The sequence below is a fragment of the Dipodomys spectabilis genome, unplaced genomic scaffold (assembly GCF_019054845.1).
Source record: "Dipodomys spectabilis isolate Male_0828 unplaced genomic scaffold, ASM1905484v1 ptg000104l, whole genome shotgun sequence".
Lineage (NCBI taxonomy): Eukaryota > Metazoa > Chordata > Mammalia > Rodentia > Heteromyidae > Dipodomys > Dipodomys spectabilis.
This window is the reverse complement of record NW_024870781.1, coordinates 1,174,918-1,189,726: the sequence shown is the minus strand read 5'-3', so window position 1 is coordinate 1,189,726 and position 14,809 is coordinate 1,174,918. Positions and strand designations below refer to the sequence as shown.

Sequence of the window (14,809 nt, the reverse complement as noted above, 5' to 3'; positions counted from 1 at the left end):
CGGTCTAGAGCGCCCACAAGGATCATCATCATCACCATCATCATCACCACCACCACGTCGTTCCTTGGCTCAAGGCCGTCTTCAAGCTTGGAGCTGGACTCCTTTCTCTAGAGCTCAGGCTTTCTGGGATTTTGCTCATTTCAAGTGTCCCATCAACTTTTCATCTCACATGCAAAGAAAGCAATTCTGGCTCACACCTGTAATCCTAGCTAGTCAAGAGTCTGAGGTCTGAGAACCAGTGTAAAACCATCCCAGGTGGGAAAGTCTATAAGACTCTTATCTCCAATTAACCAGCAAAACCCTGGAAGTAGAGCCGTGACTTACGTGGTAGAATACTAGCCTTGAGTTGAAAAAAAGATAAGGGATAGTGCCCAGGCCCTGCTTTGTTCACTCAGTTTTTCAACTAGTTCCTGAGCATCTATCTATTTGATCTCAGATACCACATTGCTATAGGCTGAGTGGTGTCTCCTCCCCCTCCCCGCAAATCGTGTACCTGGTAATCAGGTGAGTCATGTGAGTTCATGGAATAAGACCTTTAAGAGGTACTTACGATAAAACAAAGTCATTATGATAGACCTTTTTGACCTGACTGTGTCTTTGAGATCAGGGCTGATACACAGAGGGAGATCATGAGAGGATGAGGAGAAGACAAGAGCTACAGGCCAAGGAGAGAGTCCAGATCCTGGAGTTCTAGCATCTTACAATGAAGGAGATAAATATCTGTGGTTTGAGCCACCCAGTCTGTGTTACTTTGTTATAGATGGTACTTCTACCAGATAAATACAGATCCTTTTGCCCGACCTATCTTAATAACAGCATTAATGTGCATGTGTGCACATTATTTTCTTGTTAAAAAACAAATCATATGGTACATATTTTGCAATCAAACACGCCCTCTACTATTGAGCTTTGACAACCGGATTTTGTAACTTAGCCACTGACATCTTCCATGTCTGTATTTATAAATTGGCCTCATTCTTTTTAATATGTGCATAGCATTCCATGTACTTCCCCAACAGAAAAATGTCCATGATATCAATTTTTATTAAAATACATAGAATCTATACCATGAGTGACTAGATTGTAGTCAAAGATTGTTTTCTGAAAACAAAGTTGGGTTACAACACAGTGATTCTATGAAACTGACTGTGCACAGTGGAGCTTGATGTTGGAGATTCAAAAACAAAGCTCCATGCAAGGTGCCAGTGGTTCACACCCGTAATCCTGGCTACTCAGGAGGCTGAGATATGAGAATGGTTCAAAGCCAGCCTGGGCAGGAAAGGCCATGAGACTCATCTCCAATTAACCACCAGAAAACCAGAAGTAGCACTGTGGTTCAAAGTGGGACAGCACCCAGGCCCAGAGTTCAAGCCCCACAAATGACAAAAACAAAAAACAACAGTTCCAAAGAGTTTCATGACTTTCTCAAGATCATTCCCAAGGCAAATGCTCAACTTAGAGGAAGACTCCTCATCTCTGGGGAGAATATCACTGCATTACAGGGCCACTGAACCTTCTATGCTGGCTTCTATTCCTTTAGGCTTTTTGTTCATAAGGAATCAAAATATGTAGACAAAGCATGACATCAGAATCAGTCACTGTTTTTCTCCTTTGAGACAGGGTCTCACTATGTAAACAGGCTACTCTTAAACTTACACTCCTCCTATACCAGCCTCTTGAGTACTGGGATTACAAGCATGTACCACCACAGCTGGCTTACCTTCATTTTACAGATGAGAAAGCTGAGAGCCAGAGTTCGCTGGGGAGGATTTTTTTTAACATAATTTTATTGTTATTATTCAGGTGTTGGACAGTGTCGTTACCCTTTTGTAAGTCGGGTAACATGTACAAATCTTTTTGGACAATGTTATCCTCCAGTTTCCCTTTCTTGTCCCTGCCCACAAGTTACATAGTTCATTTCTATATAGTAAATACCGAAGAGTGAATAACATGATCACATTGTTCATCCTTCCTGCCTCCCTTTCTGCGCACCTCAAAAGAAAAAGCCCTCAAAAACAAAAGCAAAAAAGAAAAAAAACGACACACTAAAAAACAAGAAACAAAACACTACCAGCACTACCACCACCAATGACAACAAAACTATGCTTCTATTTCCTAGAGAGAGAGAGAGAGTGTGTGTGTGTGTGTGTATCATGGAGCTTGAACTTGGGGCCTGAGCACTGTCCCCAAACTCTTTTTGCTCAAGTCTACCACTCTACCACTTTGAGCTATAGTGCCACTTTCAGTTTTCTGGTGCTAAATTAGAGATGTGCGTTTCAGGGACTTTCCTGCCTGGGCTGGCTTCAAACAGTGATCTTCAGATCTTAGACTCCTTAGTAGCTAGGATTACAGGCATGAGCCACTGGCACCCTGCTGGAATTCATGTAAATAAATAGTATTTTAAATATTCAGAGGAATTATGCCTTTAGGTTCCTCTCCTAAAGGTATCTGGGGAGGATTTTTGAATGTGATAAAGATTTCTTTTTATTTATTATTTTTAAATTTTGTTATTGTTATTATAAAGGTGTTATACAGAGAGGTTATTTACATAACTCAGGTGAAGAATATACTTCTTTTTGGACAATGTTACTCCTTCCTTCACTCTCTCCCAGTTTGATAGATATTTCTTATGAGTTAAATAATATATGTGGCCTCCTGACTTAAAAGATGTAAATGTGTGTATGATTGAATCCATTTCCTAGACATCAGTGGCTAGAGGAGCTCCTACTGATTGCACTTGCAATGAAGCAGCCCATACTCCTTCCTACTGTCTCAATTCCAGGGGACCCCACAGTCCCCTCCAATCACTGTGTGTTTGTCATTCTGTCCTCCTTGCTGTTCTTTGTGTGTGTGTGTGTGTGTGTGTGTGTGTGTGTGTGTGTGTGTGTGTGTGTGTGTGTGTGTGTATCAGTCATAGGGCTTGAACTCTAGGCCTGGACGCTGTCCCTCAGCTCTTCAGCTCAAGGCTAGCGCTCTACCACTTGAGCTATAACACCACTTCTGGTTTTCTAGTGGTTTATTGGAGATAAGAGTTTCATGGACTTTCCTGCCTGGGCTGGCTTTGAAAACTGTGTTCCTCAGATCTCAGCCTCTTGAGTAGCTAGGATTACAGGCATGAGCCACCGGCACCTGGCTCCTTGGTGTTCTTAAATAACCAAAGATTCATTGAACATAACAGCTATTTAGCATTTACACTATACTAGGTATTGTAAGTCATCTAAAGATCACTTAAAGTATAGAAGACCTGGCTGTGGTAGCACACGCTGGCAGTCCCAGCACTCAGGTGAGCTAGGGCTGGAGGATAGTGGGAGCTGAGAGTTTTGGTTTTGTTGTCTGTTTTAATTTTTTTTGTTTGTTTTAATTTTTGAGACAGTGTCTTACTACGTAACTCAGGCTGGCCTTGAACTTGCTGTGTAGACCAGATTGGCCTCAAAGGGCCTGGAGTGTAAGAGAAGATTAGGCAACATTGCAAGTCCTGTCTCAAGAAAAATATAACAGAAGACCTCTATGGAAAGATGTGTGTAGATTCCATGCAAATACTCTGTGTGTGTGTCTGTGCGTGTGTGTGTCTGTGTGTGTGCATGTGTGTGTATGTGTGTGTGCATGTGTGTGTGTCTGTGTGTGTGCATGTGTGTGTATCTATGTGTGTGTGTGTGTCTGTGTGTGTGTGTGTGTGTGTGTGTGTGTAACGTGGCTTGAGTTCCAGACCCAGAGCTCTTACTTTCATGTCTGGCTTTGTGCTAGTTTAATTAAAGATAAGAGTCTCTCTGCCAAGACTGGCTACAAACCTCAGTCCTCAGATCTCAACTCCCCAAGTATCTAGGGTTACAGATGTGAGCCAGCTCTATACCTTTTTTTATTTTATTTTATTTTTTTAAGACTAGAGATTCATGGATTTTGGTATCCTAGTAAGTCCTGGGATCACTCTCTATTGGATAACTACATATTACTTTCTCTTGTCCCCTGTCAATAGAAAGAAAGAAGAAGCAAGGAAGGAAGGAAGGAGGGAGAGAAGAAAGGAGGAAGGAAGAGAGGAGGAAGGGAGAGAGGGAGGGAGGGAAGAGAGAGGAAGAGAGAGAAAAGAAAAGAAAAGAAAGAACAAGAGAGAAAGAAAGAAGGAAAGAAAGAAAAGAAAGACTGGGAGATTTAGTCTTTTTGTTATTCAATACACAAGTTATCTACCTATATATTTTGATTCCTGAGTGAGGCACTAGAAACACAAAGTCTAGCAGACAATAATCTCAGATCCAATAGAGACCAGCCGGGCTGGGAAGGTGGCTCAGTGGTAGAGCGCTTGCCTTGTATGCCTGAGGCCCTGGGTTCGATTCCTCAGCACCACATAAGAAAAAAAAAGAAGCCGGAAGTGGTGCTGTGGCTCAAGTGGTAGATCGCTAGCCTTGAGCTGAAGAGCTGAGGGACAGCGCCCAGGCCCAGAGTTCAGGCCCCACGACTGGACCCAAAAAATAAAAAACCAGAGACCAGCCATGTAAACTTGTGGTAAAGATAACACACTGGAAGTGCTGGGGATGACTGAAACATAGAAAAGGCCTCTCTTATCCTCCTGGGAAGGTCAGCAAAGCCCTCAAAGGAGGTGACATGTCAGAGTGACAGAAGTTGTGACTAGAGACAGCTGGCCTACAGCATCAATGGTCTTAGAGGCTGAGCTAAAAATACCTCCACTAGCACCATCCCTTTATTCTATGTATGTTCCTATTCCTGTATAATTGCAGCCAGGTAAATTAGGAAGTATTTTAAATAGACTCAAACAAAAACATCATTAATGTATAATCATATGAGTATGTACAGTGTGTGTGTGTGTGTGTGTGTGTGTGTGTGTGAATTTTACCTTCCCTGTGTCTTTTTCTCTGCATCTGTCTATCTATGTACAGGTTGAATATTTCTAATCTAAAAATCTTGAAATCTGAGCTGGGTATGGTAGCATAAGGCTGTAATCTTAGCTACTCAGTAGGTGGAGGTAGGAGGATAGTGAGTTTGAGACTCTCCTGGGAAAACTTAGCAAGAACCCTCATCTCAGAAATAAAAGGGCTAGAGTCGTGGCTTAAGTGGGTGTTGTACTTCACTAGCATGCCGAGGTCTCTGGGTTCAATCCCTAATACTGGGAGAAAAAGAAAATAAAATAGGAATCTGAAATGTCTCAAAGTCTGAAACTTTTTGCATATTGATACATTGACACAGTGGAAAATTCAGCCCATGATCTCATGTGATTGTTATAATACAGGGACGCTAAAAATACTTTATAAAATTGTCTCCAGGCAGCCAGGACTCTGTAGCTCCCACCTGTAATCCTAGCCACTCAGAAGGCTGACATCTGAGGATTGTTTTTGGAGCTAGACGGGGCAAGAAAGTCTGTGAGACTCTTATTTCCAATTAACCACCAAAAAGGTAGAACTAGAAATATAGTTGAAGTGGCAGAGCCCTAGTCTTGAGTACAAAAGCTCAGAGACAGAGCCATGGTCCTAGTTCAAGGCCCAAGATGGGCACACACACACACACACACACACACACACACACAAAACCCCAAAACCCAAAATTGCCTCCAAGCTATGGGTGTGAGATGCATATGAAACACAAATTGATTTCATGTTTAGACCTGGGCCACATTCCCAAGATGTTATTATGTATGTGCAAATACTCCAAAATCAGAACAAAATCTGGAGCACTTTGGTTAAGGAATATGTACATTTGTATGTATGGGGGGGGGGGCGGGTTGGAAATCTTTAACTCAGAAAGTGGGTGCTATCCCTGAGCTTTTTTGCTCAAGGCTAGCACTCTACCACTTGAGCTACACCTCCACTTCTACCTTTTTGGTAGTCAATTGGAGAAAAGAGTCTAATAGACTTTTCTGCCCTGGGTGGCTTCAAACCTCAATTCTCATATTTCAACCTTCTGAGTAGGTAGGATTACAGGCATAAGTTATTGCCATTGGACATTCAACTTATATATATATATATATATATATATATATATACACACACACATATGTATATAGGTACATGTATATGTATATATAGGTATATATACATACATGTTGAGAATGTTGTGTTTGTTTGTAAATCTTCTTTTCCAGGTGAGCAAACAGGCTCAGAAAACTCAGCAGCTTTCTGAGGTACATGGATAATGAGCAGGGTAGAGACGCAAGGCTGCCTACCTGTTCCTCAGCCTGTATGGCACATCCTGCCTGCCCTTGCTCTCTGAGTGAGGATGGCCTGAGCTATCGTAGTGAAAGGGCGGATGCAGAGAAGGGGTTAGAGAGGAGTCAGATCTTCAGAGGCAGACCTGAGGACACTTGGATGCCAGGTAGAAGGGCAGGAGAAATCTGGAACAAGGCTGGTCTTTCTGGCACAGACAACTGGTATAAAGTGGAGCACAGAAGGAAAAAGGAACAGATGAAAAGCAACAAGCTCTGGTGTTGCTGTGATACAAGGCAAAAGAGGGGGAGTGGCCCAGACCATGACAGCAAGGCAAAGCACCTGGTTGAGGGTATCCAGAGGGATGCAGAAGAAACGGATTGGGGAGGTATCAGCCAGCTTTTTACCACTGTAACAAATAGGCAAGAGAAATGAACTTTGCAAAGGTTTCGTCTTGGCTCCATTTTGGAGGTTTCAGTCTGTGATCGATCGGTTCTACTGCTTTGGGCTTTTGGTGAAACCGCACATGAGAGTGGAAACAGGGTGAAGCAAAATGCAAAAAGAGCCAAAAAGAGAAAAAAAAAGGAGGAGCTGGGGTCCTACAATCCCCTTCAAGAGCCTGGACCCAATGCCTTAAGCCTTCCTAACCAGCCTCGCCTCCTAGTGCCCCACCTCCTCTCAGTGGCACCATAGGCAAGCTTGCTACCCCTTAACACGTGGGCACTGTGGCCACCACAGACTCTAATTACAGCAAGAAGCATAAAGCTGTGTTTAGAGAACATATGTGGTTAACATGCACCACCCATAGCCTTGAATGGCAGCCAGAGCAAGGTGTTACAGGTGGAGCAGAAATCTCAACTGAGGTTGCTGATGGAAATCTGTCAGGGTTGATGTAGGTTGATTTAGAATGCGGAGACTGAAAGTGGGGAGACCAGTTAGAGGATTCTGCAATAATGCTAGGAAGTAGTAATGGCACCTTGGGTTGGTTGGGGACACAGGGGTTGGAAAGAAGAAGATGGTATAAAGAGACTGGACCTGGGGGGAAGGAGAAGGATTGGGATTAGGGGGGGAGGGGGGAGGCTGGGAAGGGATGTGAAGGATAAACAAAGGAGGAGACTGCAATGCTTGGTAAGAAATGTACGCATTATCCTGCCCATGTAACTGTAACTCCTCTGTACAGTATGTTCACAAATAAAATTAAATTAAATTTAAAAAAAAAAAAAAAAGAGACTGGACCTGGAGCCAGTAAATAGACTTTGATAATTAGATGCGAGGCTAATGGTCAGGATGCAATCCAAGGCCACCCTGAAAGCTTGGAGTTACAAAAGAACTCAGTTCAGGGGTGGAGACGGTGGCTCAGTGGTAGGAGTGCTTGCCTTGCATGCATGAGGCCCTGGGTTCAATTCCTCAGCACCACATAAGCAGAAAAAGCCAGAAGTGGTGCTGTGGCTCAAGTGGTAGTGTGTGAGCCAGAAGAAGAAGAAGAAGAGGAAGAGGAAGAGGAGGAAGAGCAAGAGGAAGAAGAAGAAGAAGAGGAAGAGGAAGAAGTCACACCTAAAATCACAGCTGAAATCTTGACATGAGACAGTGCTGAGGCGGGGGAAGGAAGAGAAAGGACCGCAGAAGAAGACACAGCCTTGCACAACAGTCCACTTATGGGTAGGAGGCACCAACAGTGACAGGCAGTATGTAGGCGGACAATGGGGACAGAGGAGAGGTTCAGAAGTCAGGAAGAGCAAGCCAGGCCCCAGTGCTCATGCCTGTAATCCTAGCTACTCAGGAGGCTGAGATCTGAGGATCACGGTTCAAAGCCAGCCTGGGCAGGAAAGTCCAAAAAACTCTTTTCTCCAATTAACCACCATAAATTCAGAAGTGGCGCTGTGGCTCAAGTGGTAGAGCGCTTGCCTTGAGCTGAAGAGCTGAGGGACAGCGCCCAGGCCCAGAGTTCAAGCCCCATGACCAGCAAACAAAAACCAAAAACAAACAAAAAAACCCAAACCAAGATGACAACAACAACAACAAAAATTAACATTTAAAATAGCATGCTTCCTTCTTTAGTATTTTCACCAAAGAATAGACATAGCCCTTTCCCTTTACTGCCACTGTGATTTGCCTGGGAGGTTTTTTTTTTTTTTTAAGGCTGTGTGTGTGTGTGTGTGTGTGTGTGTGTGTGTGTGAATAATGAGGCTTGAACTCAGGGCATCATGCTCTCTTAGCTTTTTCACTCAAGGTTGTCTTTCTAGTATTTGAGCCATATCTCCACTTCTGGCTTTTTGCTGCTTCATTGGAGATAAGTCTCTCAAATTTGTCTTCCCAAGCTGGCTTCAAGTGTCCATCCTCAGATCTCAGCCTCCTGAGTAGCTAGGATTACAGGCATGAGCTACCGGCTTGGTTACTTGCTTTTACACCTATGCTTGGGTTGGACAAGGTGGTGGCCAGTCGAGGGCCTGATTTTTCTGTTCTTTTACCCAGCATGAATGACCTCTTGTCCTGGTCAGACTCGTTGGAAATCATCATGCTACAGATGAGATAACCAGAGATAGGGCCAAGACCTTAAAAGTCTGTTTTAGGAGACAGCGCCTACTATGCAGCTGGAGGGAGCAGTTGTGATGGGTAGGGTAAAGGTGTTCCAGAGAAGGAAGCAGTGTTTGGTTTCAAGAGTTGAATGTGGTGAGCATTGTGGCGGAGGAGGCAGAGGTCGAGCACCAGCCTCCAGGGCAGGAGACTGGGCTGGTGACTGCTGACAGACACACCAAGTATGTTGTTGAGCACATTGTCGCAGGCAGGACGTTCCAGACCAAGTGCACGGGGTCACAGAGGAGAACAAATGGATTCAATACTCACTAGACACATTTGTAGACACGTTTGACTTATTCCTCCATTCTCCTTCATCCTGTGCTACATGGATGCTGGTTCTGATCTCACCAGTCTAGGGGACTGGAGTGCCTAGAAGCAGAGACTTCACTGTCTTCCCAGCCATGGTCCCCTAAACCAGAGCTTTTTGGGGGAGGGGTGAAAGGAATGTGCCAGTGCTCTCTTGCTTAGCTTGTTAACTGAAGGATGCCTCTCATCACTTGAGCCACAGCTCCACTTCTAACTTTTTGGAGGTTAATTAGAGTCTAAATGGACTTTTCTATCCTGGCTGGCTTCCAACCTCAATTCTTAGATCTCACCTTCTGAGTAGCTAGGATTACAGGCATGAGCCACAGATGCTAGGCTAAGCCAGAACTCGGAGTTCATCTATGTGAATATTTAAGAAACATCACACTGTGGGGAAAAAAACCTAACAGCGCAAACATCAAAGTTTATTTGCTTTGGCCTATCACAAATGTGTAAGTCTAATAATTTAGCATGAATGCTGAATTTTCAGGCAACATGTCTTAGTTTCTTCCCTGAGGTCAACCAACTTTTTTTTTTTTTTTTGGCCTGGGCCTTGAACTTCAGGCTGGGCTCTGAAACTGAGCTTCTTTTGCTCAGGGCACTCTACTATTTGGACCATAGAGCCATTTCCAACTTTTTTTTGAATAGTTTGTTGGAAATAAGAATCTCAAGGACTTTTCTACCAACCTGTGTTTGGGCTACGATCCTCAGATCTCAGCAGCCTGAGTAGCTAGGATTACAGTTGTGAGCCACAAGCTCCTGGCAGAACCAACTTCTTTACTGTTGGTGATATTGAAAATACATGATTTTATCCTTGTCTCCCTGATGTGTTCCGTACAATACTTGATTCTCTGACTCAACTACATGAAGCAGCTCCTGGATGGATCCGACAGGCGGTCATCTCTGTCCCCTGAGAGTCTATTTTCAGCACAGATATTTATCTCTCACTTCCCACAGATATTGTAATAACATCCTCATGATTCTATTTTTTGGATAGAATGCTGGGTTGTTTTGTTTTGTTTTTGTTTTTGGTGGTACTGAAGTTTGAACTCAGGGCCTTGTTCTTGCTAGGAAGAAGCCCTACCAACTGGCCTCCACATCTAGCCCCAGCATGCAAGATCTTGAGCACTAATACGGGATACAAAGAGTTTTGGATTTTAAATTCTGTCACTAATTAATAATATGACCCTGAGTATGTTATCCCCCCCTCTTTGGGCCCTGATTTTCTCATCTATAAATGAAGGTTTGCATAAGATCAACAATGTTATTTAACTTCTTCAGAATCAGCTCCAGGTAGAGTGGGAAAAGGGAAGAAACACCGATTTGGGGTGCTTGTCAATTTCTGTGATGTAAATCCTTCATCTAAATGCCTACTTCAATCTACTGGCTTGAGAGCTGGGCATAAGTGGCTTATATCTGTAATCTTAGCTACTTGAGAGGCAAACATCTGAGGATTATGGTTCAAAGCCAGTCCAGGCAGCAAAGTCCCCAAGTCTCTTACCTCCAACTAACCACCCAAAAGCTAGAAGTAGAGCTGTGGCTCATCAAGTGGTAGAATGCTAGTCTTGAGCAAAAAAAAAATCTCAAGAGACAGCACTCCATCCCTGAGTTCAAGTCCTAGGACCAGCACAAAATAAAACAAAAAAACCTATTGGCTTGAACTCAATAGGCTGTCAAATTTCCTGAAAAGTTTAACAATGACTTCTGGTGCCAGGGTAACACCAGATAGGATTCATAACCACACATTATTTCCATCCTAAAGTTCTGTGATAATATATATCTAAAGTCCTCTTCAGGGGAGGGGAGGGTCTAAGAAAGAATAATAGAGGAGGTAAATTTGATCAGAGTACATGTTATGCATGTAGAAAATATCTCAATGAGACTCCTTTGTACAATTACTATACACTAATTTAAAATTCCAATAAAATAAAGTAAAATCTCCTTCAGGGCTATCACACCGCAGTCCTCTGATGCTGACATCAGTGAGTTTTTCCAATTGTCTGGCTACACCCAGACCTAATTAACAGCACTGGATTGCTGGCATCAGTGCATTGGCATCCTGGTTTCTGTCCAAATGTGGAGTGATCCTCCCTGAACGCAGCGGCTCTGGCCAGCTCCATAGCCTTTGAACTGGGATTGGTTCTGAAGGGATTGTGGCTGTAACTCGGGGAACTTGAGCCTTGAAACTCCAAGAGTCATGGGAGAGCTGCTGGGTCTTCCCTGCTGGTCCGATGGGTGATGACTCATTGCTGTGTCATTTCGGCCCCTGGTTCCCAGGGTGTCTGGAAGGAACAAAGGCCTGAGAGCCCGTAGCAGACTGGGAGGAAAAACAAAGAGGAGGAGAAAGGGCCCCACCTTGGGCAGGGCTCTGCAGCGTTGCAGGCCAGGTGACTCATTCCTCACTGCCTAGGCAGCCACACCTTTTTGCCTGACTTCTGAATGTCAGGTGGAGAATTTACCTAGACCAAGCGCCCTGGATCAAGTTGAAACAAGTCTCCTGAAAGATCATTCAAATTAAAATTAATGGAATCAGAATGGGCTGATCTCTACTGAAACAGTGGCTTCTTTCTTTTCTTTCTTTCTACCACTGAGCCACCTTCCCAGCCCCGTCCATGGTCCATGAGTCTTTTTATCACCAACTTACCACCTAAAAGCCAGAAGTGGAGGCATGATTCAAGTGGTAGGATACCCACCTTGAGCAAAAATAGCCCAAGGATAGCACTCAAACCCTAAATCCAAGGTTCAGCACAGGCACAAAACAAAACAAGACAAAATAAAACAAGCAAAACAAAATAAAAAAAACGCTAAGTTGAAGTACTACATGATCCAACAATTCCACCCATGGGTACATGTCTAAAAGACTTCAAAGCAGGGTCCCAAGGAGGACTCAAATTTGAAGAGATAGAAAGGAGAACAGGGGAAGCCAAGGACACAGGGATGGGGAGTAGAGCATTAGTGTTTAAGTATTAGAGTTTCAATTGGCAAGGTGAGAATTCTTTGGAGGGATGGCAGTATTGGTTTCACAATACTGTGCGTATATTTGATATCACTGGACTGTGCGTTGAAAAAATAATTAGGGCAGCAATTTTATTTAAGACAATGTCTTGATATATATCTCAGGAGGGCCCAGAAGTCTCAGTCCTCTTGCCTTAACCTCTCAAATACTGGAATTACAAGAGAGTCACACTATACCGTTTAAGATGATAAATTTTATGTTTTGTATATTTCATCACAATTTGAAAGAATTTACACATGTGTATGTGCATGTATGGGACACACACACACACACACACACACACACACACACACACACACACACACACACACACACACACACACACACCAAGCAGAAACTTCTGGTAACAAACCAGTTTGGTTTGACGCTCCATGTTTTATACCTTGGCAAGGAAGGCGATCTTGGTCAAGTTAACTTGACTAATCTGAGCTGTTTGTCCTGTAAGATATAGTAATGAGATATACAAGTCGTTATGTCGAAAATGAACTTTACAACTTTGGTGTGGGGGGGGGGGAGGAGCCGGGAGGATTGGGTAGGGGGGTGGGGGGGGGGAGCCGGGAGGATTGGGTAGGGGGGGGGATGAGGATGGGAAGGGATGGGAAGGGGAAACAAAGGAGGAGGCTACAATGCTTGATAAGAAATGTACTCATTATCTTGCCCATGTAATTGTAACCCCTCTGTACAGTATTTTCAAAATAAAAATAAATAAATAAAAAATAAAATAAAAACAAAAACAAACAAAAAAAGAACACAAGACCTTGAATTCAAGCTCCAGTAATAACACCAATTTTTTTTAAAGGTTAATTTAAATACAGTTTTTTTTTTTAAAAAGGAGTTCTGAAGAATTTGAAGGACTGTTCTGCCTTTCTTGAGATGAATGATGTCAGGCTTTGCTACATGCCTTGGTGCTGATTCTTATAGTGACCACTGTAGATTTTATATATATATATAGGTCCTTTGTGCATGTTAGGCAAGTGTTGTATTACTGAGCTGCCTCACCAGTCCTGGTTAGCATTCTTAATTTGTCTCTCTGCTAATATATCCAAGTGTGGCTTTGCCCTAGGTGTAGTGTATTTAGAGGTATTTTAGGTTTACCAACATCATCAAAGCTTGCATATTGGCTTCCAGAAGTTGCTCTGTGGTGTCCACAGGAGCATGGGGTGAGTGGCAGGGGTGGGGGCTACAGGAGCCAAGCCAGGTCTGCAGCTGAAGCGAGAAAGACTGAACAGGCTTCCGTCCTACCCTCAGAGTCCCACCCTGGACTCAGGTCCCCACTCTGCTCCTTGCCAGCAGCCAGCACATGGATCGAGAAATGCCCTGGGAAGTTCATCTTCAATGAGAGAAGGCTGGGAAACAAGCAGGGAAACAAAGGCAGAAAGTCTTTTATGAGCTCTCAAAGAACTGAAGTATATGAGTATTAGAGAAGAAGGTGCTGCCATGAGCTTTGCCGAAAACTGGGGATGGCTTGCCCCTCCACTGCTGGGGAGACATGTGGCAAGGTATTTTTAATTGTCACAGATTCTGACAACCAATGCGTCTAGTGAGTATAATTCTGAAAAAGTTCCTTTAATCCATGGAATAGTCCTCCAAAACAAAGAATTATCTTATCCAAAATGTCAATAGTGCCAAGGTTAAGAAATCTTCATGAAGAATAACTAGAGAAATTGGAATAAATCATTTCTTCCTTGAAAGAAGCATGAAAGTCAAAGACTATTGAGATGAGATGGTTAGAGAAAAGAGGCCCTAGAGGAAGGATACATTCTGTATACAAGTTGACTTGTATGTGTATGTGTACGCGCGCGCGCGCGTGCGTGCGTGCGTGCGTGCGTGTGTGTGCGTGTGCTAGTACTGGAGCTTGAACTCAGGACCTGGGTGCTCTCCCTGAGATTTTTTTTTTTTTTTTTGGTAAGTCGTGGGGCTTGAACTCTGGGCCTGAGTGCTGTCCTTCAGCTCTTCAGCTCAAAGCAAGTACTCTACCACTTGAGCCAGCGCACCACTTCTGACTTTCTGGTGGTTTATTGGAGTTAAGGGTCTCATGGACATTCCTGCCCCGGCTGGTTTTGGACAGCAATCCTCAGATGTCAGCCTTCTGAGTAGCGAGGATTACAGGCGTGAGCCACCAGTGCCCAGCAACCTGAGCTTTTTTGTTCAAGGCTCACGCTCTACCACATGAGCCACAGCTCCACTTCTGGAATTTTGGGTGACTAATTGGAACTAAGAGTCTTGCAGATTTTCTTGCTCAGGCTAGCTTTGAACCTTGATTCTGAGATCTTGGCCTCCTGACTAGCTAGGATCACAGTTCTATATTTGCTTATTATTTTACAACATCTTCCTTTTTGAAACATTGAGAACTACTTTTAAATAAAGGGGAGTGAATTCCTTTGTAGAATACCAAGATGTCTTTGTTTAGATCTCCCCTGGATTTGTCAGAACTTGCTTCCTATCTTGCTCCACAACCAGGAGGAGTTTGCCCAAACATGCAACCTGTTAAGATTCACAGTGGGTTAGACCTGGGAAACAGCTTTATGAGGTGCAGATTAAAGTGGGAAAAGGGTTTGGCAAAGCTGCACCAAGTGATCTGTAAGAACTATGAAAGAACAGGAGACTTCACTACACCTGAAGCCGGAAACCTCATACCGAGTTCCATTCTTGAGACTCAAATGGCAAAACAGCCCAAGCATGTCCTGAGCATATCTGCCTGCCTGGTTTTGGGTCCTGTCCTCAGGAGACAAGTGACACTGTGTTCTCTTCCCCAAAATGAAGG

At 43.6% G+C, this 14,809-nt stretch overlaps 1 long non-coding RNA gene across 1 annotated transcript; it reads left to right on the top strand.

Annotated features, from left to right (window-relative positions):
* The first annotated feature begins 264 nt into the window (after nucleotides 1-264).
* On the top strand, nucleotides 265-4,421 carry LOC122114026. Its single transcript, XR_006148511.1, has 3 exons — nucleotides 265-345; nucleotides 1,358-1,364; nucleotides 4,409-4,421. It is a non-coding gene; the product is annotated as an uncharacterized LOC122114026 (long non-coding RNA).
* The last annotated feature ends 10,388 nt before the right edge of the window (nucleotides 4,422-14,809 follow it).